Below are 27007 nucleotides of genomic sequence, written 5' to 3'. Positions count from 1 at the left end.
GCCAGAGTTTAGTCACGAGTGTGTACTGTGATGACTGACAAGTCTGAATTACAGGCTCCACCCCCCACCCCCCTACCCCAACCCCCCCACCCTGTACCTGCTCTAAGAACTCCATGTTTTATGCCCTAGGAACTCGGGTCAGACACTCAATGATAACAGGATAAAAGGCTCAAGGGATGTATGTGTCCTTTACCTGAGGTCTGGGTGCTTTCTGCAAGGGATGTTTGGGACCCATCTTGCTCTCGATGGGTCCAGAATCACAGGTTCCCGCTCTGCAGACATTGAGCTGCCTCTGGCTGCCTCAGCACTGGCTCTGCTTGCTGGGGCGAATGGCCTTCATATTGCCAAGTCAATGATTTTTGGTTCTTTTTTACATCTTTCTCTTCCTCTTACTGTGTGTGTGTGTGTGTGTGTGTGTGTGTGTGTTGCTATAATTGGTGTGTTTATGAGTACACGTGCATGCGCAGATGCCTCTGCACATGTGTGAGGGTGTGCATGCATCTGTATGTGTGAAGGCCAGGAAAAAACATAGGCATCTTCCCTTTTCATGTCTCCACTTCTGTTTTCTTCTGTTTGGTTTTATAGCCCTGGCTGTCCTTGAACTCACTACATAGACCAGACTGCTAACTCAGCAAGCTCCTCCTACCTCTGACTCCCTAGTGCTGGGATTAAAGGCAAGCGCTTGGCTACCCACCCTCTTTTTCTGAGATAAGATCTGTCTCTAGACCTGGAACTCACAACTTTGGTAGCAAGTGGGCCAATGAACTACAGAGATCTCTGTGTTCTGTCTCCCTCGCACTGGAATTACAGGCAAGAGTCTCTACACCCAGTTTTTGAGATAGGTGCTAGGGATCAGAACTTAAGTCCTCTTGCTTGCACCTTACAGACTGAGCAAGCTCTCCTTGCCCTCCTTCCTCTTCTACTGATACATAGCTGATATAAGGAAATCACCCTGCCCCTAAAATTACACTGACCTAGTAGTAAAAGCTCACTTGTGAAGTTCCTGAAAGTTAGTTAATGCTGTTTGTAATTGTTCCCTTTTGTTCCACCCCCTGAATGCCTCTGTTGGCCACCCCCAGATGACGGTCTTTGCTTTCTGCCACCACAGACTAGTTTGTATTTTGTAGAAATGTTGACTTTCGGTCTGCATTGGGGGGAGGGGGCACTGCTCTTTTCTGCTCTCCGCTCTGCACATTTACCTCAAGATGCAGCCTTGTTCTGACACTGCCCAGCACTCTGCCCCTTTGTTTGCCAGGAGGGTTGCAGAGGGTTGCCCGTCCTTCCACAATTTCTTCCCGCGCTCACCTGCTGATGGTATCTTGGCCACCCAGATTTGGGCTTTTTCAAATAAAGCCACAGCAAGTCTTTTTATGCACCAGTCTTTTTATGGCCATAGGTTTGTACTTCTCTTGCATAAACACTGAGCTGTGTTGGGATGGTGTTCTGTGCCACACATGTGTGTTTGACCTCTTTACCTTTTTAATATTACATCTTGCTCTTCTATTTTGTGTGTGTGCATGTGTGTTAGGGGGCCAAGGGGGAGGTACACATGCTTGCCACAGTGCACATGTGGAGGTCAGAGGTCTTTCTTTTTCCACCATGTGGGTTTCTGGGATCAAACTTAGGCCACCAGGCTTAGGGGCCGGCACATATCTAAACTGGGCCATTTAGTTGGGCCGAATTTAATTTCTTAAGTTACAAGCAGTTTCCCATTCCATTTAAAATGATTGATCAAATAAAAATGGTACAGTCAGTTGCTGGAGGGGCTAGGGGTGGGCAGGCTTTGAGTTACCTGCTTAGGGCCGCAGAGGGAAGAGGGAGAGGTAGGCCAAGGAGAGAGTAGAGGAGGTGGACCAGAGCACGTGGCCAGGAGAAACAGCAAGTATTTAGGGAAGTGCCCACGCCAGCAGTTAGAAAAGTAGATTAGAGGTTACCCACCCCTCAGTAATTGTCAAAGCCAAATAAAATAACCATAGTCTGAGTCTCATTTATTACTAAGCCAGACAGGGATGCATTTAAACAGGTTCAATTACACTGTGACCTTACCTTTGATGGCAAAGAGGCCTTTGCAGAAATGACTAAAGGACCCGGGGGAGGAAGCTAACGTGTAATGTCTCCATGGGTCGTTATGAGGGAAGAAAGGCAGGCAGGAGTCCAGGCAGGTGTGTGTCAGTGGGAACAGAGGCTGGGTGTTCACGGAAGGGCAGTGAGCCAGAGAGCATGGGTGGGAACATTCCTAGCAGCAGATGGTTCAACCCCAGAGCAACCTGAAAGCAGGGAACAGCCCTGCCTGCACAGTACCCAGAGAGGCACGGTTGGCCTTTCTGACCTCTAGAACTGAACAATAACCAACTGATGTTGTCTTAAGCAACTATGTTTGTAGAAATTTGTTAGTATCACAATAGGACATTGACGGTAGAGCAGCTTTGTGGGGTGGAGGTGTGGAGAGTTAAGTTCTTGCTATGTAGCCCAGGCTACCCTTGAACTCTTGACTCTCCTGTCTTGGCTTTCCAAGTACTCTGCCTCAGCCTGCCCCACTGTCTGTCTCTGCCCGGCACTGATGGAGTTGCAGGTGTGTGCACTCATGCCTGGCTTTTTAGGTAGGTGCTGGGATTTGAACTGAAGTCCCTGTGGCTTGCATAGCAAGTACTTTTTCCCATTGAGCCTCTCATAGTCCCAAGAGTGTGATCTTTTAAAAGAGATTAGAGACAATAGAACAGAAGAGATTCCTGTAAAAGGAAAGACTGATGGGGTAAAATTTATAACGTTTGTTCTGTGGAAGATAGTGTGAGAAAGACAGAAGGACAAACTAAAGACTGGGAGAAAATTGTACAAATGTCTGTGTGATAGTGTTAGAGAGCTACAATATATAAAGAACACCCAGAAGTTAATAGTAGAAATAAGTAACTCAGTTAGAAAGTGGGCAAAAGCTGTGAATTACCATTTTACCAAATAAGAATCATGGAAAGAGTGTCAACTCTGTTTGCTGTTAGGTAAATACAGCTCTGGTGGAAGGTATAGCGATGACTCTGCCTTCCTGATCTCTGCCTCTCTTCCCACAGACCTTGGGGCACATGAGCACACCAGCTCAAGCCAGTATGGAGGAATGTGGTGCAGCTTCAGAGAATCAGGGGGCAGTCAAACATGCCAACCTGTATTGTTGGACTTAGAAGCAGGAGGTGATGGGGAGTTAGTTCTGTACTTAGAATGCACAGGAAGACCTGAGTTCGCTCCCCAGAGCCCTTGTGTAAAATCTGGGCATAATGGCAATTGTAATCCCAGTGGTGAGAAGGCAGAGCTAGGAGAATCTCTGCGCTCCCTGACCAGCTTGCCTAGCCTTCTTGGCAAGTTCTTAGCCAACTTCGGTCAAGTGTCATAAAACAAGATTGGTGGCTTCTGGAGAACAGCATCCAAGGTTGACCCCTGACCTCCACTGGCCCATAGGTGTCCAACAGTAAGCAACAAAGAGACCCTTCACTAAGCCAGGCTGGAAAAGGAGAACCAAGGCATCCCTCCACATCACCACACACACACATGCACGCACACACGCTCACGCACATACATGCACACATGCAGCAGTAGCCAATAGAAGAATCGGATGCTGCTGACGAGCCGCTCATTCTGACTCATTTCATTTGTCCACCTGGAGCTGTAGGGATGTCATCCCACGCACAGGTGTGATGTGAGGTGGCTCATAGCCACCCTCAGTCACCACAGCAATGAGCCATGAGTCAGTGGTCTAGGCTACCTGCCCAGGCATGGCCAGCAGGTTAAAGTACTGCTACCAGGGCATCTCCATATATGTATTCTCTGTTATCCCCAGTGTCTTCACTCTCAAGGGATAGCTGCACTGCAAAAAGAATCTGCAGTTGGCAGTGCAAATCCTGTCAATTCTGAATATTTCCATTTGATATGGATTGTTTTCTCTCTCAGCAATTGAAAAGGACCCACTGTTGCTCTTGCCTCTGAGGTCTTAGGTGAGGAACTGCTACATTCAAAAGACGAGGGGGCTTTGTTAGGAGTAAAAAGGAGCTCAACTGGAAGAAGAGGAGGGGATCTGATCAAGATGTGTGTGTGTGTGTGTGTGTGTGTGTGTGTGTGTGTGTGTGTGTGTGTGTTTAGAATCACTTTCCTTGGATGTTAGGATTTTCCCTGCCTTTAGTTTGTAAAGCTCAGTCATAGTCGAGTCTGATATCACTCTCTGCCTTGGCATGGAATTCTTGTTTCTACTATCTGGGGTTTGATTAACTACTAAAATCTATAGGTGTATAACTCATGGCAAATTTAAGGCATCTTCAACCATTATTGTTTGAACATTTTTGAGGGCTCCATTCTCTCTTTCTTCTCCTTTGAGACTGAGGACATGTGAGCCTGCCCCCCCCACCCCCGTGATTTCTGCAGCACCTGAAACTCTAATGCTGTTACACTGTTACCACTCGCCCAGTCTGTTTATTACAGGCATGCCTTCAAAAGCTCTTACTCTATCCCATACCCTCCCCACACTACCTCAGATGCCATCTGAAAGGAGTTTGCTCTAACACGTATTTTAAAGTTTTTGGTTCATTTTTATGAGAACAAGAGAAATCCACCACTCAGGCCATTTTAGCTAGGAACGGAGGGGGGATAGGTGCAGCCTTTTGCAGATATGTGTCCTGTGCACACATGGATTCATAATCTTTTTTTTTTTTAAAGACACAGTTGGTACACTCCACTCTCCTTGCTTTCATCTTTTAACAATTCACAAAGACAATTCCACAGCCACACAGCCAGTCCTGCCTTATCCTTTGGGTGGCCACTGGGATTTCCCCGCCAATGGATACAGTGGCATGTTTGTGCCATCTTTTAAAAACGAGATTTTAAGTTGTTTGCAATCTTTCATTGTTACAAATAAGGACACGTGGAGACTACATTTATGTAGAGCAAATTCTTGGGTCAAACAATAAGTGTGAACCTTTCGAACTGCAAAATAATTAAAATGTACAAAAAAGCACATAAAAGTCATTTGCAGAGCACACATTACCCGTCTCAACTCAAAAAAAAAAAAAATCACATCTCATTTAGTAAGACAAAAGGAGGAGAAAGTAATAATGAAGTAAATAAAAGGGAATTTCCAGGTTTCTCTATTGCTCATGTTTCCTTATTTTATTTGTTTCAGGAAGTACATGTGGCTGGAATTGAACTCAGGACCTTGTGCACACTAATAAGCAAGCACTCTACTCCACTGAGCCATGCTTCCTGCTCTTGTGACTCCTTGAAGCCAGCCTAGTATTTGATTGGTCCTGGCAGAAGTGTGTAGTCCAGGACATTTGGGGTACTCTACGATGAGACAGTGGATCCTACTTAATCTTGTGTTTAGCATTCCCCAGTTGAGCTGCACTGCCAGCGCCCACCAGTTTCTACGTATAACTTCCGGGTAGGTCCTAGAAAAGACGGAGCCCTGGCTCATTGTACATGAGACAACATCACCATGTTGTTGTACAGAGAAGTGGAGGTGCAGCCTCAGTGATCACAGACAAGAGGCAAGAGTCTCGCCTCTCCCTTCTCAATTCCTCCGACTTCGAGATCACAGTGTGTGAATGAAGGAAGGAGGGTCAGGGCATAGTAGTGACTCACAGTGGGTGTTAAGCCTCACAGTGTCTCCTCTCATTATCCCTTATTGTGACTGGCTGAGGGCAAGCTCAGTTTCTCTGTCCCTTGCTGACACTCCCCAAGCAAAGAAATCAGACTTTCCACCCAATTGAACAGGAGTAGGTCCCTGATACTCCCACAGGGGAATGCCCTTAAAGAGGTATACAGGGGCACTGTCTGTTTCCTCAGTAGGTGGAATGTCAGTCAGCTAGACTCTTGGTCCTGCTGAGACCATGGAAAGAGAGGGGCATAGTTGTAGTTGTTATTTGGCTGGCAGCTAGGAGGCAATGGGCTTTCCTGAGTCTTTGTGGATTGATTTTGTGGGCTGCTTTGTGGACTTTTTTTGTGGGCTATGGTTAGAATTTCTGTATCATGTGGGATCCCAGGAGGAAACCAAGGAATGAGTGACTTGAGTCCTCAGGTCCCCAAGCAGCTGCCACCTTCTTCCCCCTCGGGGTGATTCCAGCCTATGTGCTATGTTATGGCTACAGTTTGTTGCTGTAAAGGAGACAGATGTTGGAGAAACATGTGTTGCTCCATCTTGAGTGAAATCAGAAGTCTTTTCAAATGTCTCCAAGGAACGTTTTTAAATGGAAATGTGTGGTGGCTACTAGTTAGTTTTATGTCCCCTTGACACAGCTAGAGTCTTCTGGGAAGAAGGAGCTTCAATGGAGAAAATGCCTCCCTCAGATTAGCTTGGGAGAAAGCCTGTAGGGCATTTTCTTGATTAATTATTGATGTGGGAAGGTCCTGCTCACTATGGGTGGTGCCATCCCTGGGCTGGTGGTCCTGGGTTCTATAGGAAAGCAGGCTGAGAAGCCATGAGGAGCAAGCCAATAAGCAGCATCCCTCTATGGCCTCTGCATCAGTTCCTGTCTCCAGGTTCCCAACTTTAGTTTCTGTCCTGACTTCCCTCAATGAAGGACTGTGACCCTTCCCTCCCCAAGTTGCTTTTGGTCATTTTATTACAGCAACAGAAATCTAAAATGGAAAAATTGATAAACTTTACAATTTTCTTGTTTGTTTGTTTGTTTGTTTGTTTTTGTTGTTGTTGTTTTTTTTTGAATCAGGGTTTCTCTGTACAGCCCTGGCTGTCCTGGAACTCACTTTGTAGACCAGGCTAGCCTCGAACTCAGAAATCTGCCTGCCTCTGCCTTCCAAGTGCTGGGATTAAAGGCGTGTGCCACCACCGCCCGGCTACAGTTTTCTTATAAAGATCTTGAACATACTTTTAAAATATGCTCTTCATATCTGGCACATAGAAAGTGCTAAAGAAAGTCTTTATATATGTATGCATACAAGAGACAAATGTTACACTTTTTCAAATTGGAACTTATGCATATACTATATGTTATTGTTTAAAATAGACTCCGAGACACTTGTTAGATCAAGAACTATATACACCCACAGATCTCCAGTGCCCCAAGGATGGCAACTACAGTTTCATATGCTACTGCAGTTCTTAACAACTGTAATGCCAGAAGGATTCTAAAACCATTTCTGGTGCCAGATGACATGAGTTCCTCTCCTACATGACAAGATTTGTTGATCTGTTCCAGGCAAAAAAATGGTCCTTTTCCCGCCTCAGTTCTTAACTAAAGCAATTCACCAAGCCAGAAATGCATTGCTTATATGCTTAAAACAAAAACTACCATATATACTCCATTTCTTTCCAGGTCACCCATGAGGAGTATAAATAATGGGCTGAGGAGATACATTAGTTGTTAAAGTTCCTGTCATGCGAGATGATGACCCCAGCACCCCCTGTATAAATCCCAGGTGTGGTGACATGTGTCTGTAATCCATGTGCAGGGTGGGAGGATCCAGGTAGGAAAGTCAGGAGGGAAAGGGAGAGGGAGGGGGGAGGAGAGGGGGAAGGGGAGAGGATCGGAGACTGGAAGGGGTAAGAAGAGTGGGAGGGACAATAGGAGATGGAGGGGGAGGGAAGGGAGAGAGAAGGAGAGGGAAATGTTGGTCCTTAGCTATCTTTCTCCTTTTTAAAATTCTGTCTGAGGTTCCAGCCTGTGGAATGGTGCTGTCCACAGCTAGGGTAGGCTTTCCTACTTCAGTTAATCTAGAAACACCCTCATAGGCATCCCTGTTAATGCTTGTCTCTTTAGTCATTCTGGATCCTGTCAAGTTGACACTCAATATTGTCAGAAGCAATCTAGGAAAGGCTATGGCAAGCAAGTGAGTTTTCTGGAGATGGCCCACTGTTTTACATGGCCACAAGGCGTGAGCTCTGAGATGCAAGGTCCTCAGAGACTTCATCCCAGGATAGCTTCTCTCTGCTGATCTGCCTTTCCTGCCACTATTATAGCTTAATGATTCCTTGGTATCAGCCCACCCTATTGGGAAGAGCACCTATAGAATCAATATGAAGACTTTACTTCCATGTAGTAATGCTGTGCAGAGAAATTGATGATTTCATAATTCCTGATAATGATTTTATAGAACTCCTAAGTTGATGCAAATAATCTCAAGCCCCTATAGAATAAAAGTTGAAAATAGAGCTCTCTAACTTTCATATGTCATGAGCTAATTGCACTAGGGAAGAAAAACAGGTTTGGAACAAATTTTTGACCAAGGAAAAAAAATCCCTTCTAGGTTAGGAATGAGGCCACTATCTGATAACTAAAGGTCATAAACTGGGAATGGGCAATTTATTGTAGGTGCAAGGAAAGAAAATAAATGATGGACTAGTCTATATAAGACTTCAAAATAATAAGACACAAGGCAGATGAGTTGTCTCTTGTCAAAGCCGTGCTAACTTGTAACATAAAAACTATTGCTTTAAACTTATAATGAACTTGTGGAGCCATAAAATACATTAATAAATGTTTAGTCAGGTACTAGTCTTAATGGAAAGACATGTAAACAATTCTGCTGTAACTCTTTAAGCCTTATCAACTTATAACATGAACTATTACCTTAAACTTGCTATGAACTTATGGAATGTAAAAATGCTTTTAAAACCATGAGATCGATTATCCTGAGAAGGTATAAAAACTAAGAACAACAATAAAAAATAAGGTGGAGTGTAACTCTTTTCTGCTTTATCCAGTATGCATGTCTGTCTGTCTGTCTGTCTGTCTGTCTGTCTCTCTCTCTCTCTCTCTCTCTCTCTCTCTCTCTCTCTCTCTCTCTCTCTCTCTCCCCTCTCTGGCTCATGAAGAGTTATGGAACTCCAAGCCCTTGCCTGGCCAGCAACTTTTGGCCCCTGAATAGCAAGAGATAGTTAAAGGGCAGATGCCATCAGCCTCTGGTCTGCCTATGGGCACACACCTCAGTACCTAAATGTCAGCACATGTACTGGCTAGTTTTGTGTGTCAACTTGACACAGCTGGAGTTATCACAGAGAAAGGGTTTCAGTTGAGGAAATGCCTCCATGAGATCCAGCTGTAAGGCATTTTCTCAATTAGTGATCAAGCAGGGAGGGCCCCTGTGGGTGGTACCTTCTCTGGGCTGATAGTCTTGGTTTCTATAAGAGAGCAGGCTGAGCAAGCCAGGGGAAGCAAGCCAGTAAGTAACATTCCTTCATGGCCTCTGCATCAGCTCCTGCTTCCTGCCCTGTGTGAGTTCCAGTCCTGACTTCCTTTGGTGATAAGCAACAATGTGGACCTGTAAGCTGAATAAACCCTTTCCTCCCCAACTTGCTTCTTGGTCATGATGTTTGTACAGGAACAGAAACCCTGACTAAGACAGCACAGGACCCCAGTACAATATTAACCATCACACCCCATAAATAAGATTGTTACTTGGCAAAAACAAAAAAACCAAACCAAACCCTGATTTTGTAGATGTAATTAGGAAATGATTTGGTCAGCCTGGAGATGTAGAAAACACCTTGGATAACAGGTCTGATTGTTTGTAGCCACTGTGATCCCGGCATCTGGCTCTCTTGCTACAGCTTGCCATGGTGATCCAGGAAAAAACCTACTCTACACTCAAATAAATGGATTGAGTCTGGAATCCACCACAGCCACAGTATTGCACATAGCCTTTGCCAGTTGAGCCAGATAAGGTGGTCAGAGCTTTGCCATAGTTGCGAGCTCTGACTTGTGTCACATCTGGCTGCCTTTGAGCATGCGATTACCATGCCCCATCCAGCAAATAAAGCTTGAGCTTTATCTCTAGGCCAGGTGATTAGTACCTTCAATTAGAACTGCAAGATCCTCTTATCATCTACTGTATCCTAATCCAGAGCGTAATATTGGGAGGGAATGGGATTTCTGTGTATCACGCACGGCAGGCAGCCACAAACTGCTCTTGCCTTCAAGTCTAACAAGGGTGTCAAAGAGAAGCACTAACAGGCAGCTTTAACAGCATGCGGGTTAGGTCTGTGTCACTGTAGCTGGCTCTTTAAAACTCCTCTGGGAGATGGTGAGACATTTGTACGTATGCCCGTGAGGGCTTTTTCTGAGATTAAATGAAGCAGTAGACTTGACAAGATCTAGAATAACCTAGAAGACAGGTCTCTGGGCATGCTGTGCAGGAGTTTCTAGATTAAGATAATTAAAGGGAAATGACCTGCCTTTGGTGTGAGCAAGTCTACCCCATGGGCTGGAGACTTGCACCGTTTAAAATGGAGAAATGGGTTAAGTAGCAGAAATCACCTCCCTCTGGCTCCTGACTGTGGGTGCAATGTGACCAGCTGTCTCCTGCTGCCCCTGCTACCCCAACTGTGAATCCACATAAACCCTTCCTTGAGTTGCATCTGTCAGATGTCCCATGCATGGGTGTAATACCAAATGGCCAAAGCCCTGCACATCCGTGCTGCCTTCACATCTACTGATAGAACCAGAACTGCTAATGGACAGTTATCATGAAGATGCAGCTGGTAAGAGTAAAGGCGGCTGCTGGGCAGCTCCAGTAGTGTTTTAGGGTACTGCGGTCCTTCCCAGGGGCCTCTACTCCTTACTCTTGAGGAGGGTACAGCTCCAGCCTAGAGTGTCTTCTTTGCCAGTCACCTTCCTGTCCTGCCCACTGCCTTAGTCTCATGGAGACCAATGGGCCCAATCTATGATCTGTAATTCGATGTCCAACCAGGACACTTAACACTGTTCCTCCCTCTCCTTGGCCATCAGCTTAGCAGCTGGATCAGTGTTTCACCCATGCCTAAAGCCATGCTCCATCCTTCAGGGTCAGATCACATCTCCCCTGTCAGCTTTCTGACATTTGAAAGGACACGGCCTTTCACCTCAGTCCCACACCTGTAAGGTAGCCACCACCTAAAGGAAGGGTTTGGAACAGTGTGTATAAACACACGAGGCACAGCCCAGCACACCACCAGCATGTCCCCCCTGCCACCATTTCTGTGACAGACTTCAGAAGACCCACCACGTTCCTGGCCTAGCTCGGACATCAAGAGAAGGGTTGTGATAATGGCTTCTTTATACCCGTGGATGTGAACGGGAGAAAATACCAACAAAACAAAAACGACTACTCTACAAATGAAAGGAAACCCACTTTCTGGTTTGTAGCATTTTAAGTATTAATTTCAGCACACATGGATGTGAGCCTGTCTTCTTCCTCCATCTGTACACATCTTAAGTATGTGGGCTGACAGCACAGGGGACCACTGGTTGGTTACAGCTAAACACAAATACAGCTGAAATAAGCCTGTTGCATTTGGCAGCATTGGGTTCATTGGCTCGTTTGGCCTTCCCACTTGCTTTATGTCCTATCTTAATCTCTTGTCTTTAACTAGCAGAGATGCAGCGCTTTAGAAAAATTAAAAAGGCTTTAAAAATTTGTGAGGTTTGAATGAGAATGGCCACCATAGGCTCAAAGATCGAATGCTTGGTCATTATTAGGGAGTGGCGTTATTTGAAAGGATTGGGAGGTGTGGCCTTGTTAGAGGAAGTGTGTCGCTGAGGGTGGGCTCTGTGGCCCGGAGTCTCTCACTTGCTGCTGCCCATGGATCCAGACATAGAGCTCTCAGCTACTTTTCCAACATTGTATCTGTCTGTATACTGCCATGCTTCCTGCCAGGATGACAATGGACTGTAAGCCAGCCCCAATTAAATGCTTTCTTTTATAAGAGTTGCCTTGGTCATGGTGTCTCTTCACAGCAATAGAACACTGACTAAGATAAATTAGAAAGGAACCAGCCAGCTCTGTGCCTGTGCTAAGCGTGCCGCTGGCCTGAGCAGTCCCTGTAAACTGACAGAAGAAGACAAATCGAGGGAGAGTCCTGAGTAAAATGACCTTATGGGTGAAGCCAGGTGTGGTGGTGCACGCCTTTCATCCCAGCACCCAGGAGGCAGAGGCAGGTGCATCCGCGTGTTTGAGGCTAGCTTGGTTTACAGAGCAAGTTCCAATACAGTCGGGATTATACATAGAAGTCTTGTCCTGAAAAACCTTAATAAACTAACTAACTAACTAACTAGTAGGTGTAAAATGGCCTGCAAGGGGTACACAGGAACGGTTAGATCTTCCCCCTTTTCTTTATTTTAAAAGACACTTTGAAACTTTATTTTGTAAGAATGTCTGATATAAGAACATGGGGAAGGGTTCTGTAGATAGCAAGCAAGCAGACGGATAGCTTGCCAATCAGTTCTCTCCTTCCAGCTGTGGGGGGTCCTGGGGCTTAAACTCAGGTTGTCAGTCTTGGTGGCAAGGACCTTACCTGCCGAGCAGGCTCACCATCCCTCCACCTGTCTTATTACACTAACAATATGAAGCTTGGGTCAAGCCAAGCGATGTAACGCAGCACATCAGCCTTCAGCTCAGGGACCACCGCGTGCGCGAGCCCCACAGCTCCACCTGAGACCCTTCAGCTCAGGGAACTGTTGCATGCATGAGCACCCGCGTGCTCGAGCACCATAGCTCTCTCCTCTATTTATAGCAGAGACTTCACATCAGTTAGTCAGAAAGCGGTGAAAAAAATTATCCCAAACAAACCTAGCCTCACAAATCAAACATCTTTAGATATTTAGACAAGCAGTCGATGGCTCCTGAGTTAAATCCAACCTGACATCTTTTCATGAATAAAGTTTAACTGGACACACAAGCCATGTGTTTTTGTTTGTTACAGCTGGTCAGACTACTTTGTGAAGTGCTCTGTGTCCACCCATGATTTTTGTCTTGAAACCTTAACTCCATGAACATATATTCGAAGACAGGGCCTTACGAGATAGAGCAATAAAGGTTATATGAACTCATCAGGTTGGGCCCAATGAGATTGGCTTGGTGTCTCTATAAGAAAAGAGAGGCCAGGGATGTTTGTGCACAGGCTACAAGTCCCGCAAGGATACAATGGGATGGCACTATCTATAAATCAGAAACCCTCCCTGAATGGCACCTCAAACTCGGACTTCTGTGTTTGGGCTGCCAGTCCGTGCTTCACTGTTATCTCAGCTAGCACTGACTGCGATCCAATATGATTAATAAATAAAAGGGACCACCCCTGTCTGTGTGTGTGTGTGAGAGAGAGAGAGACAGAGAGACCGAGAGAATGGGTGGGTTTGTACACGTGCATTTATACAGACTCCTCTAGAGGCCAGAGCTTAGCATTTACATTTTCTAGAGGCCAGAAGTTGTCACTGGAGTCTATCGCTTTCTACCTTTTTTTTTTTTTTTCTGACATAGAATCAGTGTTTCGGTTAGACTCACTGGCCCTAAAGTCCCTAGGGTCTGCTTCTCCCCTGCCAGCACCGGGATTGCAGGTGTGTGCCACTAACCCTGACTTGTACATAGGTTCGGGGGATCTGACTTCAGGCCCTCATGCTTGCGCTGAACACACCCCACCCACTGAGTCATCTGTCCAGCCCAACCCCATATTCTTAGACCTCGAGGAAGACCTTGAAGTAAGTAATCTGTGGATTGAAGAAGGAATCCCAATAAAACACAGATCATATCTTGAAAAGAATGATTTAACAATATGGCAAATGAAGGTTGCCTGGCGTGCAGATAAACCATTCCTTTGGGGAGCGGCCTGTGCCTGAAATACTAGAAAAGAGAGTCTCTGTAACAGTTAAGACTCTTTTTCAAGAGATTAACAGGTGAGTGGAAAGTCAAGTCGATCCAAACAACAGAAGGAAAATCACAAGCCTTTGGGTAACATCACAGCCAGCCACTGTAACAGAGCGCACCCAAGCCAATAGTAGTTTGCTTTTGTTGACGCTCTCTTATAAAAAAAAGGGGGGGTTGATTTATTTTATTTTATCTGCATGTGTATTTTTATCATGATCTATATGACTCTGGTCCAATTAATTATTATGGGATACAGAACCTGGCCAGCTCAGCGGGTGCCCTCTGGACTAAGATCAGTGCTTGTTACAACAATATTAAAAGACGTCAGTTCCTCTGAGGTGATGTGTAGATCCAAAGGATACCGATCAGAATTCCAGCAGGATTTGTATGCATTTTAAGGAGCTCCTAAAGTTTATATGGAAATACAAATGTCTTAGACTAGTTAAAACAATCTCAGAAAGGAGGTGTAAGTTAGGGTGGCACACTGCCAGGCTTGGGGTCTTCAAGGAGAGCGACAGTAACTGAAGCAGCGTGACATAGTGTGAGGACACCTTGTAGAACACATTATGACCCAAACCACATTATGACCCAAAGTTAAGCCATGCAGATTTACAAACTGTTGGTGCCAAAGGACTTTATTAGGGGAAAACAATCTTTCAATTGGTGGTGGCAAAAACACAACACACCTTTAGATTTTTAAGAAGTCCATCAAGGTGACTTAACCACTGCGAGAATTAATCCAATATTAAAATTTCTGGAGCATTTGGGAGGCTGAGGTAAGAGAAATTTGAGGCTAATCTGGGTTACATATCAAAAACCCTTTTCAAAAACTTCAATAGTTCCATGTAAACAAGTGACCATGCTAGCTTAGCATGTGCCAAGTATTAGGTTCAATTCCTAGAACCATGAAACAAATCATAAAAATACCATTTTCTGCCAAGGAAACTTCTAGCAGCTACCACCCCCCAACCCCCAGCTATTCAAGGAATAAAGAATAAAAAACCTTATTAAGGCACTCACTGGATGTGAAGCTCTTAGATTTAGCTAGGGGTGGCTGGCCAATGAGTCACATGGATCCGCCTGTCTCTGCACTACCTGTGTCTGCCTACCATCCCCCGCCCCGACACGCCCACACCTGGCCTTTTAAGGATGCTGAGGATCTGAACTGAGATAGATCTTTGGGCTTGTGTGGCAGGCATTTTACGAGCTGAGTCACCTTTCCAGCCCCTGTTTTCACCTATGCTCCTCCGTTTAGCTTAATAATAAAAAACAATCCCATTCCCACACACCAGCCAACCGGAGCCCTCCAAAAGGCATCCTTTAAGGAAATTCTTATTTGCCATGTAAGAAAGAAAAGGCAAAGGAGAATTAAGAGACTTATCTAATCCCTGCAGACAGAGCAAGTCATAGCAAGGCCACTCGCAAGAACCACGGGGAGGGCCGTCCCACCAGAAGCACTAGACGGCTACCAGATCAGCTGTGTGCTAACCTGTGCCCATTAGGGCTCCTTGCTTCCCCCCTCCCCAACTTGAGGAGAAAACCAGAGGACAGACTGCTTGCACTGCTGTCTCAAGGCTGGTCTGCAGAAAACAAGAGAGAAGTGAATGAGGCAGACACAGAAATATTGCGACTCGAGCCTCTAGCTTGTGGATCTTGGAGAGGTAGACAATTTGCTGCCCCCCAGACAGTAACACACTTGCTGACTTGTAAAAGGAGAACAATAGGAATGAAACTGCTTCCTGGTGAGAGGTGCCAGGAAGTCAGGACAGAGGTGGACAGCAGCCCTGATGTCCCGCTATGAAGTTGGAGCAGGTATTTCACTACAGCTTTCTCCAGACTCTCACCTCTCAGGGAAAGCACCAGGAACAGTCTATCGCCACCAGAGGGCACCAGGGATCTCGCAACAGTGTTCATTTATTGCCAAAAAAGCCTTGCTGAGGGGCTACCTCGGCTGCAGGAAAGCTCAGGACAATGTCACCAGTAGACGCCACACCATCAAATGCCCTACCCTCTTCCAAGCCACACTACATCTGGCCCTTGTCCAGTCACGTGAGGTTCACTTTTTTTCTGATCACGAGGGGTGGACTGAAGTACGTAAGACTGATTGAAATTATATTCATGTCCCAGGTAGTTCTACCCTTTGAAACTACATAAAAAGTGGCCACTTTTCACTCTCTTTGTTAATAAAATGGCGAACTGACTGAAACAGGCACCCACTGGTTCTCTAAAAAGCAGAGCCCACTGCTTGTGCTGTCTAACCTTCCCTGCAGATGGGAGGCGGTGCCAGGTCCTTCTAGTTGCTCGCTTGCATCAGAGTTGAAGCTAAAGACAGGCTTGGACTCTCACAGAGCTAACACCACTGGTGGATATGCTGATATGCTATCACAGCTGGGCGGCTCCCCGGGCTGGGCGGCTCCCCGGGCTGGGCTCTCGTGTTTTGAAGCTCTACTGAGAATGGGGAGAAGAATGAGCCTCATAGCCAGAAACAAGGTCGCTCTGTTTCATTTGCCCCAGTGGTAGATGTGAGAAATTTTATTCTCAGGGCTCTGAGGGCCTTTTTCCAGGATCTGGGAGAGCAGGGCTCAGTGTCCTAGAATGTTGGCACGAGTCTGTCCCTCAAGTCAGGATTCAGAGAACCTAATGCATGGACAGACAGGTGTCCGGAAATGTTGGAAAGTGCCACAAAGTGTGTGTGTGTGTGTGTGTGTGTGTGTGTGTTTTCATGAATAGGGTTTCCTTGTTTCCTCCAGAGATAAGACACTGAGGTTTAGAAACGTCTCCTGTAGGTTGGGAGATGACTTAGTGTGTGGGTGAAGCGTCGGATGTACAGGCATGAGGATGTGAGTTTAGTCCCTGTCTTAGTTAGGGTTGTACTGCTGTGAACAGACACCATGACCAAGGCAACGTTTAATTGGGGCTGGCTTACAGATTCTGAGGTTCCATTATCGTCAAGGCAAGAGCATGGTAGCATCCAGGCAGGCGTAGTGCAGGAGGTGCTGAGAGTTCTACATCTTCATCTAAAGGCTGCTAGTGGAAGACTGACTTCCAGGCAGCTAGGCTGAAGATTTTAAAGCCCACACCCACAGTGACACACCTCCAAAAAGGCCAAACCTCCAAATAGTGCCACTCTCTGGGCCAAGCATATTCAAACCATGACATTCCACTCCCTGGCCCCCATAGGTTTATTCAAACACATAAGTCCATGGGGTCAAATGGAGCCATAACATAATAAAAAGTTACATTTAGTCCAACTTCCAAAGTTCCCATAGTCTATAGCAGTCTCATCAATGTTAAAAGTTCAAAGTTCAAGTCTCTTCTGAGATCCATCCAGTCACTTAACTGTAATCCCCGAATCAAGACAGGAAACCAGCTGGGCAAACTCCAAACTCTGCATCTCCATGACTGATGTCAAAGCAGTTTTCAGACCTCCGATTCCTCTTGTTGACTGAAACAAACTTCTTTCTCCTGGACTAGTTCCACTCCCTGCTAGCAGCTTTCCTCAGCAGATATGGCTCTGGCATCTCGAAAATCTTAAGGTCTTTCAAAGCAACTTCAATGTTGCAGCTTCTTGTCCCAATGTCTGGGACCCGCACATGATCTTCTGGGCTCCTCCAAAGGGCTGGCATCACTTTTCCAGCTCTGCCCTCTGTAGCACTCTAAGCTCAGGTGGATCCACTCCACTGCCGATGCTGTTCATGGTGATCATACCATGGTACTGGCATCTCCAATGGGGTCTTCTGTTGCAATTACTCTTCAACAATAGTTTCTCATAGGCTCTCTTCATGGTGCCAAACCTTAAATCCTTTGCATGTAAGACCCCTTCAGTCCTAGGCCATCAACTACAACAGGCGCTGCACCTTCACCAATGGCCCTCCCTGGCCTTTCACAGTGCCAAGACTCAGCTGCTCTTCATGACCCCTTCCTTCATGCCTTCATATCCAGTACCACCTGGGTGATTCTTAAACATTACCAAGAACAGCTGCAGCATGAGGTACAACCTTGGCTATCTCTGGAACACAGCTTCTTTGGACTCTCAGAAAACACTTCCAAGAAGAGTTCACCTCAATGATGCTGGTCTCTTCTGAATCACCACTAATTTCTTAGCTCCAGCTAACCAGGATCAATTGTCCCAGTAGTCCATCCTAGTTTTCACTCTAAAGCCAGAGCCACGTGGCTGAAGCTGCTGTGTTCTGATGCTTGTTGGGGCTGGAGCATGGCCTGCCTCCTTATTCTATTACCAGCTTTTTGTTTTCCAACTCTGTCTGCATAGGCTTGACTTTCCAGGAACTTGCTCTATAGATGACCTTGAACTCAGAGATCTGTATAGCTCTGTCTCCTGTAATGCTGGGATTGGTGTGGTCCACCAAGCCTGGATTTAAGCTTTTCTTTACCTAGAACTTGCTTTGCTCCGGGCTGGCCTTGAACTCATAGATCTCTTTGACTTTGTCTCCTGGGATTAAAGGTGTGTACCACCGTGCCTGCATCTAAATTTAGCTGGGTGGGATCTTGCCCCCAAATCCCTAAATCTGTCATCTTCTAGAATATAGGATCAGTCCCATTTCACTTCCTGGTGCCCCTTTAATATATTTTATATTTTTCCTTTCTAAGCTAGCTATGCTTCTTTAAAATGTTCTTCATGTGACTTAACCAGAACAAAGTCTCTGCTGGGCTTTTTTGAGACTTTTTCGTCAGTGCAATTAATATAAATTGCTTTACCTTAGACTCAGGTGGACTCTTCTGACAAGGGCAAAAAGTATCTACATTCTTTACCAAAATAACACAAAAACAACCGCTAGACCACATTCTGAAATCTTCACTGAAACCTCTTGGGCCAGGGCCACACAATTCAAGTCACTTTCAGTAACAAAGTCCCGTATTCCTACTAGGATAGCCCATTAAGCCCCATTTAAAGCATTCCATGGCTTTCCAAATCCCAAGTCCCCAAATCCACATTCTTCTAAACAAAAGCATGGTCAGACCTATCACAGCAATACCCCAGTCCCTGGTACCAACTTCTGTCTTAGTTATGTTGTGAACAGACACCATGACCAAGGAACTCTTATAAGGACAACATTTAATTGGGGTTGGCTTACAGGTTCAGAGGTTCAGTCCATTATCATCAAGGCAGGAACATGGCAGCATCCAGGCAGGCGTGGTGCAGGAGGAGCTGAGAGATCTACATCTTCATCTAAAGACGACTAGTGGAAGACTGACTTCCAGGCACCTAGGCTGAAGATCTTAAAGCTCATGTCCACAGTGACACACCTCCAGAAAGGCCACACCTCCAAATAGTGCCACTCCCTGGGCCAAACATATTTAAACCATGACAGCCCCCAAGTCCCAAAAAACCAACAAACCAAACAAACAGAAATCTGTGTGGTGATCCACTGACATGTACCTGTAATTCCAGCACTGAGGCGCCACAGAAAGCAAAATGCCTGAGACTCTCTGGGTATCTGAGGCACAACAGCTAAGGTTGACCTCTGACCTCCACATTCACAGACACACTCTATGCACACACAATCTTTGGTTGAGGTAAGAAACAAGGCCACAGAACCTCTTCCTGGTCCCCATTTCTGAACAGCATCCTGAAGCTGGGGTCCAGGACATGCTCTCTTCAGCTGACGGGACTCCACCCCTGCCACAATCATTTCTGCTCCACCTGGCCACGCCCACCTTCCTTCCGAAGTCCCTGTTCCTTCTTCCTGCCCACACTCAGTTCTTCCTGAGACCCTGCCCCACTCTCAGGTGCTAAGTCTCAGCTCATCAAAGAGGAAGAATATTGTTTACTGCCTCTGAGCTGGGGAGGAAACGCCACACAAGAGAAGAAGCCTCAATAATTATGGAAGGAACAATGTGGCAAGCTTCCCTGCACAGAATAACAGCAGTGGATGGCGATTCTTCTCAGAGGCACAGGGACTTTCACATACTCCCCAAATTCCTCTTCAGCGGGCAGTTCCCAGAAAGGGATAATAGCTTCCTGGCTGCTGCCAGGCAACCCGAAGGCCAATGGGCTCTGCTTGCCAAACTAGGTTGCTGAGCAGGACCTCTTTCAGGCTTACTGAGCACACTCACTGAGGATGCCAACAAGCAGTACCACTCCAGCCCGGAGCCTCTGATCCCCAGGGTTAATGGGCAAAAGCACACACAAGACATTTTGTACCCTTTTCCTGTAGGGTTTGAATCAGTATGACCCAGTCATTCCCCAGCCTAGAGAGACCTGCAAATACAGTTTCCATGCTCTACTCCATCAGGGAGAACACAGTCCCTGGAGCTTGCCTACCAACCTAACTGCTTTCCCTGGTCTCACTTTGCTAGGATATAAAGGCTGTTGTTGGAGCTGGGGTCATTGTTCAGTTGGTGTTTGCCTCATATGGGAAGTATGGATGCCCACACACGTACACGCACACACAGACACACACAGGCACACACGTACATTCACACCCAGGTTATTGTTCTTGGTATGCTAATTTCATTGTCATTCCATCTCTGCTGATTAGTTATTATAGTAAACTCGACACGCTATGGAGTCACTTGGGAAGAGGGATTACAGATTGCCTCCATCAGATTGCCCTGTGGCTGTTTCTATGGAGCGCTGTCATATTGATAATTGATTTAAGAAAGCCCAGCATCGCTAGGTTGGTGGGTCTGGGTTGTGGAACACAATGAGCTGAGCACAAGCCAACCAGCCGCTTTCCTCCATAGTTCCTGCCTCTTCCTCTCCTATCTGTGTTCCTGCCTGGCTTCCCTCGATAAGGAACGGTGATGTGGAATTGTAAGTCAAGTAAGCCACAGCTAAAAACAAAACAAAACAAAACAAAACACCTTCATATGGCAGGCAGGAACAAACATCCAACACTCATCTCCTCCCCAGAGTAGGGACCAAGTGCCTACGAGGATTGCTTCTTTACCTCACGGTGTCCTCTCACCTGATCAAGAAGGGCACTACCAGCCAGTGAAGACCAAACAAAAGGCCTTCTTGCCCATCCACATGCTAGCTGCCACCCAGTGAGCAATGCTTTCTAGTAGCTTCTCTATTCTACAGACCAGCAGCCTTACTCCCCTAGCCTTCCCCTAGCCACACAGACCTTCCCAAGCCTCCAACATGGCACTTTTTCTCCTATGTCCTCATTTACTTATACTGTAAATTGTTTTCTTGAGATAACCTGACTCAAGGGTGGTCGTTCGGTGATGCAGCTGCCTTTGAGTCACCCCCTCCTCCTGTAAGTAACCCTTCATTCATACTACTGAAAGAAACCCCAACAGGCTCACTGGGTCATTAAGTTGGACTCCAGTGGTATCATTAACTTGGTCTATCATTAGTGCCCTATCTAGAATGAGTAGAGCTTTGTTTACATCTCCTCCAAGAGTGTCACACAACGGTGACCACCTGCTGTCTTCAATGACTCTGATTTTTATCTCTATCATAGCCTTCTGTAGTAGACTGAGAAGTACCTCAGGGATAGTGATTCACACACATTGTGTATGAGGTGTGTGTGTGTGTGTGTGTGTGTGTGTGTGTGTGTATGAGGTGTGTGTGTGTGCTTAGATAAGATCATGAGAACTGTCTTAATCAATGGTTTGGTGAATGATGAGTTAAATATCTTAGAAAACTATTGAGAGGCAGTAGAGGCTGTACAAAGTAGGGCCTGTTGAAGGAAGTAGGTCATGGGATGCACCTTTGAAGAACACATCTGGCATGGTCCCTCCCTGTCTTCACTGTTCTTCCTGAGAGTGATGACCTTTTCTTCTCCTACCTGTCATGAGCTAATGTGAACCTCCTTATCTTTTTCATTTAGTCTCCCAGACACTTGGTCACAGCTATGGAGAAATTACATTGTTTGAAAAAAAATTATTTTTTGACAGCTAATCTTAATTGTCAAGTTGACCACATCTGGAATGAACTTAAGTTCAAGCAACTGGGCATAACTTTGAGGGGTTACTCTGATTAGATCATTTGAGGTGGATAGGTCTGCTCTAAGTTTGGATCAGTTGAGGTCAGAAGCCCCACCTTACGTCTGGCCTACACCTGCTGGTGACAGCCTACATGAAAAGACATGAGAAGGAAGCGTTTGTGTTCTGTCTGCTTGCCCTTACTCTCACAGGCACGTTCATCCTGCTGTGGAGGCATTACTTTTCTGGTGTTAGAACCTACTGACCAGCTGAGACATCCAGCCTTGTGGATTGTACAACTTTTAGATTCTTGGCCTTTCTACCAGAAGACAGCCATTGTTGGACTAACTCAAGAACAGAAGGTAAGCCATTCTGATAAATCCCTTTTTAGTTATGTAGATGCATGCTGTCAGTTCAGATCCTCTAAAGACACCCAACCAATATACCTGGCATCTGTAAGAGTCCACATTCAATCTCCAATATAGAAAAAAAATCCACACGAAAGGTCCATCTCCAGGTAGAGATGGAGTATCCATACCTCACCCTACCTCTCCACTGAATGCAGCTATGAAGCTGAGAACTCTTTAAAGTAAAGAGTTAGAGGAACGTATAACACAAAGAAAGAATGGGTAGTTCTCTTTCCTGTGATCCTTTATGTCTCAACAGAGATCACAGTTGAAATTAGAAAATATTTTTGAAAGAAGTGGATATAAGAATAAAATCTGTGACAGAGGGCCGGGGCCCGTGTGATGGCTCAGCTGAGAAAGGCACATGTTGTCAAGGCTGACAAACTGAGTTTGATCCCGGGAACCCATATGGTAAGAGAGAATCAGTTCCTAAAAGTTGTCTTAGGACCTCCATAGTCACTCTGGGGTATGTGAATGCCAACACACATATGTACACTCAGACAGCACAATAAATACTTTTAAAAACAAGGAACCACTGATATCATAGATAAAAAAGGATAACAGAGGTGCATTATGGGTATGTCTGCGCCCATAAATTTGATTGCTTAGATGGAGTGGCTGAATTCCTGCCTAATAGGCACAAAGATAACATCTCTCTACCAACACTCAGAGGCAAATATCACATATGAAAGGGCACTGCAGAACAGCACCGTGCCCAGAGAGCTTCACCAATGAAGTTTAGCAAATATTTGAGGACGAAATGATACCCAATTCTTTACAGCATCTTATAGAAAACTGAGGCAGAGGAAACACTACCTAACATCCAATGAGGTCGGCATTACAAACTCAAAAAAGATGTGATCAAAACAAAAAGCCAGAAACCATTATCCTCCCTGTACACGGATGTCAAAGTCCTCCATAAAATATTAACAAAATCCTCAATGAAATATTAACAAATCAAACCCAGTAATGTGTAATAGGAATGATATACCACAACTGAGTGGGATCTGCCTCAGATATAAAAAGTTCCTCAGCATCTAAAGCTCAAATTAATGTAACTCTTCATAGCAAGAGGCTGGAGAAGGCACACCACCTGGTATGGCTTGGTGATTATCAATGGAACCAGAGAGAGCGTGTGCCGTTCCCATTACTTCAAAGTAAAAACTCTCAACTATTAGAACATAGGCTTTTACCCTAAACTTGATGAAAAACAAACAAACCAACAACAACAAAACACCTAGGGACAAGCCACAAGTAGCATCACACTTTATGGTGAGAAACCAGAAGCTATACTCCCAAGACTGGGGCCGTGTCAACAATGACCACTCTTCTCGTTCCCATTCAACATCCCTATTGGATATTCCAGATAATGCAATAAGGCAAGGCAAGGAAATAAAAACTGATAGGAATGAGATATCATGAAATACAACTTTGTTCAGGGGTCATAATTTTCTCTGCATGGAAAATTCCTAGTAATAATTGAGTTCAGAAGGTGATGAGATACATAGTCAACAAATAAAGCTAAAGACAAAGCCTTATGCATTGTAGTAGCAATATGCAACTAGAAATGAACGTGTAAACACAAACAATATCCATGATGGACCCAGAAGCTAAGTGCTTAGGCATGAACGTGCCACGGCCACTTTCTCCTTTCTAGTTTCTCCATGTTTCCAGAGCAATCCCTCTGGCGTGGACATTGGGCACACTCTCTTTCCTCTCTCTGGCGTGGACATTGGGCACACTCTCTTTCCTCTCTCTGGCGTGAACGTTGGGCACACTTCCTTTCCTCTCTCTCTGGTTGTGGATGTTGGGCACACTTCCTTTCCTCTCTCTCTGGTTGTGGATGTTGGGCACACTTCCTTTCCTTTGCTTCCCCCATGAATTCCTTCCCAGTAACAGCCTTTGCCTAGGGGCAAAGAGGAGGTCAACACAAGATCCAGAAGACAATTATAACTCCAGCATCGAGATTTTAACAGGGCTTCCTAGTTGAGTTCTGCTGAATATTGTAATCATCAATTTGATGTTTGTCTATGTGCCTGATCTTCAAAAACAAACCCCAGCTTATGGCAAATAAATCTACATTCTGTATAAGGTTATAAAGATTTCTTGGGTTTTATGTTAAGAGTTACCTGTAAACTTACAAAGCTTCATAGTTTAATGGTATATGCACAGGCAATATTAATGCATTACATTATCCTATGTATGTATTTTGGATTCAGCTTTCCTTCATTAAGGTGATGGTGAATGGCACTGTTTCCTAAGCCAAACAACTACCACCTTTGTAAGACCGGTTGTGGCTGCTTATAAAAGATCATCACAGCTGGGTTTATTGGTTGCTGATGTTCCGTCATAGAGGAAGGGTTAAGGAGGGTCACAGCAGTCTCACCTGGGTCATCCTTCCAGCCAGCTGCATTCAATGCTGTCTTAATTGCATGTAGCCTCAGGAGCCAAATTATACAGCTGTGGAAGACTAGGGAGAAGGGTTCCCCACACACAGCTATGAGGAAGCTATTTGCTGTATTCTTATTTGGGACACTTGCTTTGGGGGCATCCATGTCTGTATTAGTAACTCCTCACCTATGTGCTGTGAGTAAGCCCAGTAAGTTCTCACTGGGTGAACCTGCGTGAAATCAGATTTTCTTTTATCATTGAGACCTTATGCTTACTCACGAACTCACCTCCAGGATAAAAATCTCACAACAGATGGTCAGTTTATTTATTAATATTCCCATGTCCCATAGAATTAAAAAGAAAAGAAAGCCAGCAAGTAGAAGAATATGCAAGAAAGATGTAAGAATTGAATTTTATTTATTTATTCATCCTTTCACTCATTCATTTTTTTATTAGGTTTTGAGTCTCACTATGTAGCCATGGCTGAGGCTATCCTGGAACATTCTATGTAGACCAGGCTGGCCTTGAATTCATAGAGATCAGCCTTCTTCTACCTTCCAAGTGCTAGGATTAGAGATGTGCACCAATACCACACCTGACTAAGAATGAAGAGATTTTTAGTAAAAAAGGGAGAAGATTAAGATGGCTGGAATTTTTTTTTTCAAAATGCAAAAGAAAGCTGAATCATTTAAACAAGTTACAAAGGCCTGGTCAAGTCACACAAAGAATGAGACTTCATGTATATGAAGTTAAAATTTCTGAGGTCAAAGTTCAATTCATCAATGTGGAGCCTCTGCTTAAATCAATGGAGCTACTGTTCTGTTCTTCCTAACAATTACAAGTTCAACTTAAAGAACCAAAATGTATAACTAATAAAAGTTTCTTTAGGTGTTTGGGATTTTTGCTGAAACTTATTACATCAATTAAAAGTAGCAGAAGTTGATCTTCTGTGTGTTACATACCTGTACTTGGAGGCCTATATGGACATGGTCAGAGAGGCTAAAAAATGAGACAACAGTTTGCTTCTTGCCTGATATGGTGGTTTGAATGAAAATGACCCCCATAAGGAGTGGCACTATTAGTAGATGTAGCTCTGTTGGAGTAGTGTGGCCTTGTTGGAGGAAGTATGTCACTTGGGAGTGGGCTTTGAGGTTTCAGATGCTCAAGCCAGGCCCCAGTATCACTCTCTCTTCTTATAGTCTGCTGATCTGGGTGTAGACTCTCAGTTACCTCTCTAGCACCATTTCTGTTTGCATGCTGCCTTGCTTCCTGCTGTGATAACAATGGACCAACCTTCTGAACTGTAAGCCAGCCCCAATTAAATACTTTCCTTTATAAGAGCTGTGGTCATGGTGTCTCTTCACAGCAATAGAAACCCTAACAATGACACTCACCAAGGCCAACTAGGTTCCGGGAAACTGTGAGGCATCTCTTGAAATGTCCTGTTACTGTGGTAACTCACTTGTTCTCTTGTTGGAAAGGTATGAAAACACCACAAAGAGAACTTTATGGGTTGTCCAGTTGACAAAAAATAGTGTGAACACAGAGGGACATTCTTTAAAGCTTTCAAGTGAAGCCATGGTCAAGCAAGGTCCTCAGCCTGACCTTACACAGACAGAACAGTAGTTAAAAGGAAAACTAGAGGAGCCATAGGCTTCTGAGGACTATATCTTCAACTGACTTTGACAGCACACACACACACACACACACACGCACACGCACACGCATAAACACACACCAATCATTTTAGCCACTTGCATGATTTTAAACACCTAAATGGACAGTATAATCAGAGTCTAAAATAATTTAGATATGTCTCTTTGACATCCATGGGATTGCACCTGCCAGACATTAGACTTAAAATCCATATAAGCTGCTATTTAAACAACTATCTCTCACAAATGATTTTCTTCTTGGTAAGAAAAACATGACCCAATTTTAAAACCCTATACATTGGCTTACTGTCGCACCTACCCATAGTTAAGAGGGACAGACTCCCTATTGTTTGTTTCAACCCAAAACTTAAATATGTCTGCTTCCTTTCCTTCCCTGTCTGAAAGCCATCAGGAAAGGATCTCACACTGATTCTAACCACTCCACCAGCTACCAAAAGGCCTGAAAGCAGATCCTGGATTGAGCCAGGCTTGGGAACCAAAAGAAGACTGGGGTAGCCAATGGATGCGTGCTATGTAACCCCATCAAAGGATACTAATGGACTTTGATTCAGACATTAAAAAACCATACTCTGTCCTGGCTTCTCCTCTTCCAGGACTTGTGCCAATAACTCTTCCTTTCCTCTTTTCCTCACATCTCTTTACAGGTACTGGTCAAGGACTTCATTTCTTCCCTATACCAAGCTGCTACGCAAACAGAACTACTGATGAATTTTTGGGGTCTGTGATGGTTTGAATAAGGATAGCCCCTATAGGCTCATATAGTTGAATGCTTGGTCATCAGGGAGTGGCACTATTTGAGAAGGATTAGAGGGTGTGGCCTTGTTGGAGGAAGTGCATCACTGGGGACAGGCTTCAAGATTTCAAAAGGCCATGCCATACCCAGTCTCTGTCTCAGCCCACAGATCAGGATGTAGCTACTTCTTTAGCACTATACCTGCCTGCCACTAGGCTCCCTGCTATGATGACAATGGACTAAGTCTTTGAGGCTGTAAGTAAGCCACTAATTAAAATGTTTTCCTTTATAAGAGTTAAGAG

The 27007-nt window shown here is 45.0% G+C and overlaps 1 protein-coding gene across 7 annotated transcripts in view; it reads right to left on the bottom strand.

Annotated features, from left to right (window-relative positions):
• The window catches only part of Arhgef4 (Rho guanine nucleotide exchange factor (GEF) 4), a 134806-nt gene that overhangs the window by 96389 nt on the left and 11410 nt on the right, over nucleotides 1-27007 (bottom strand). The window lies entirely within an intron of this gene.

Source organism: Mus musculus, chromosome 1 (assembly GCF_000001635.26).
Source record: "Mus musculus strain C57BL/6J chromosome 1, GRCm38.p6 C57BL/6J".
NCBI classification, from domain to species: domain Eukaryota; kingdom Metazoa; phylum Chordata; class Mammalia; order Rodentia; family Muridae; genus Mus; species Mus musculus.
This window is presented reverse-complemented; position numbering and strand designations above follow the sequence as displayed.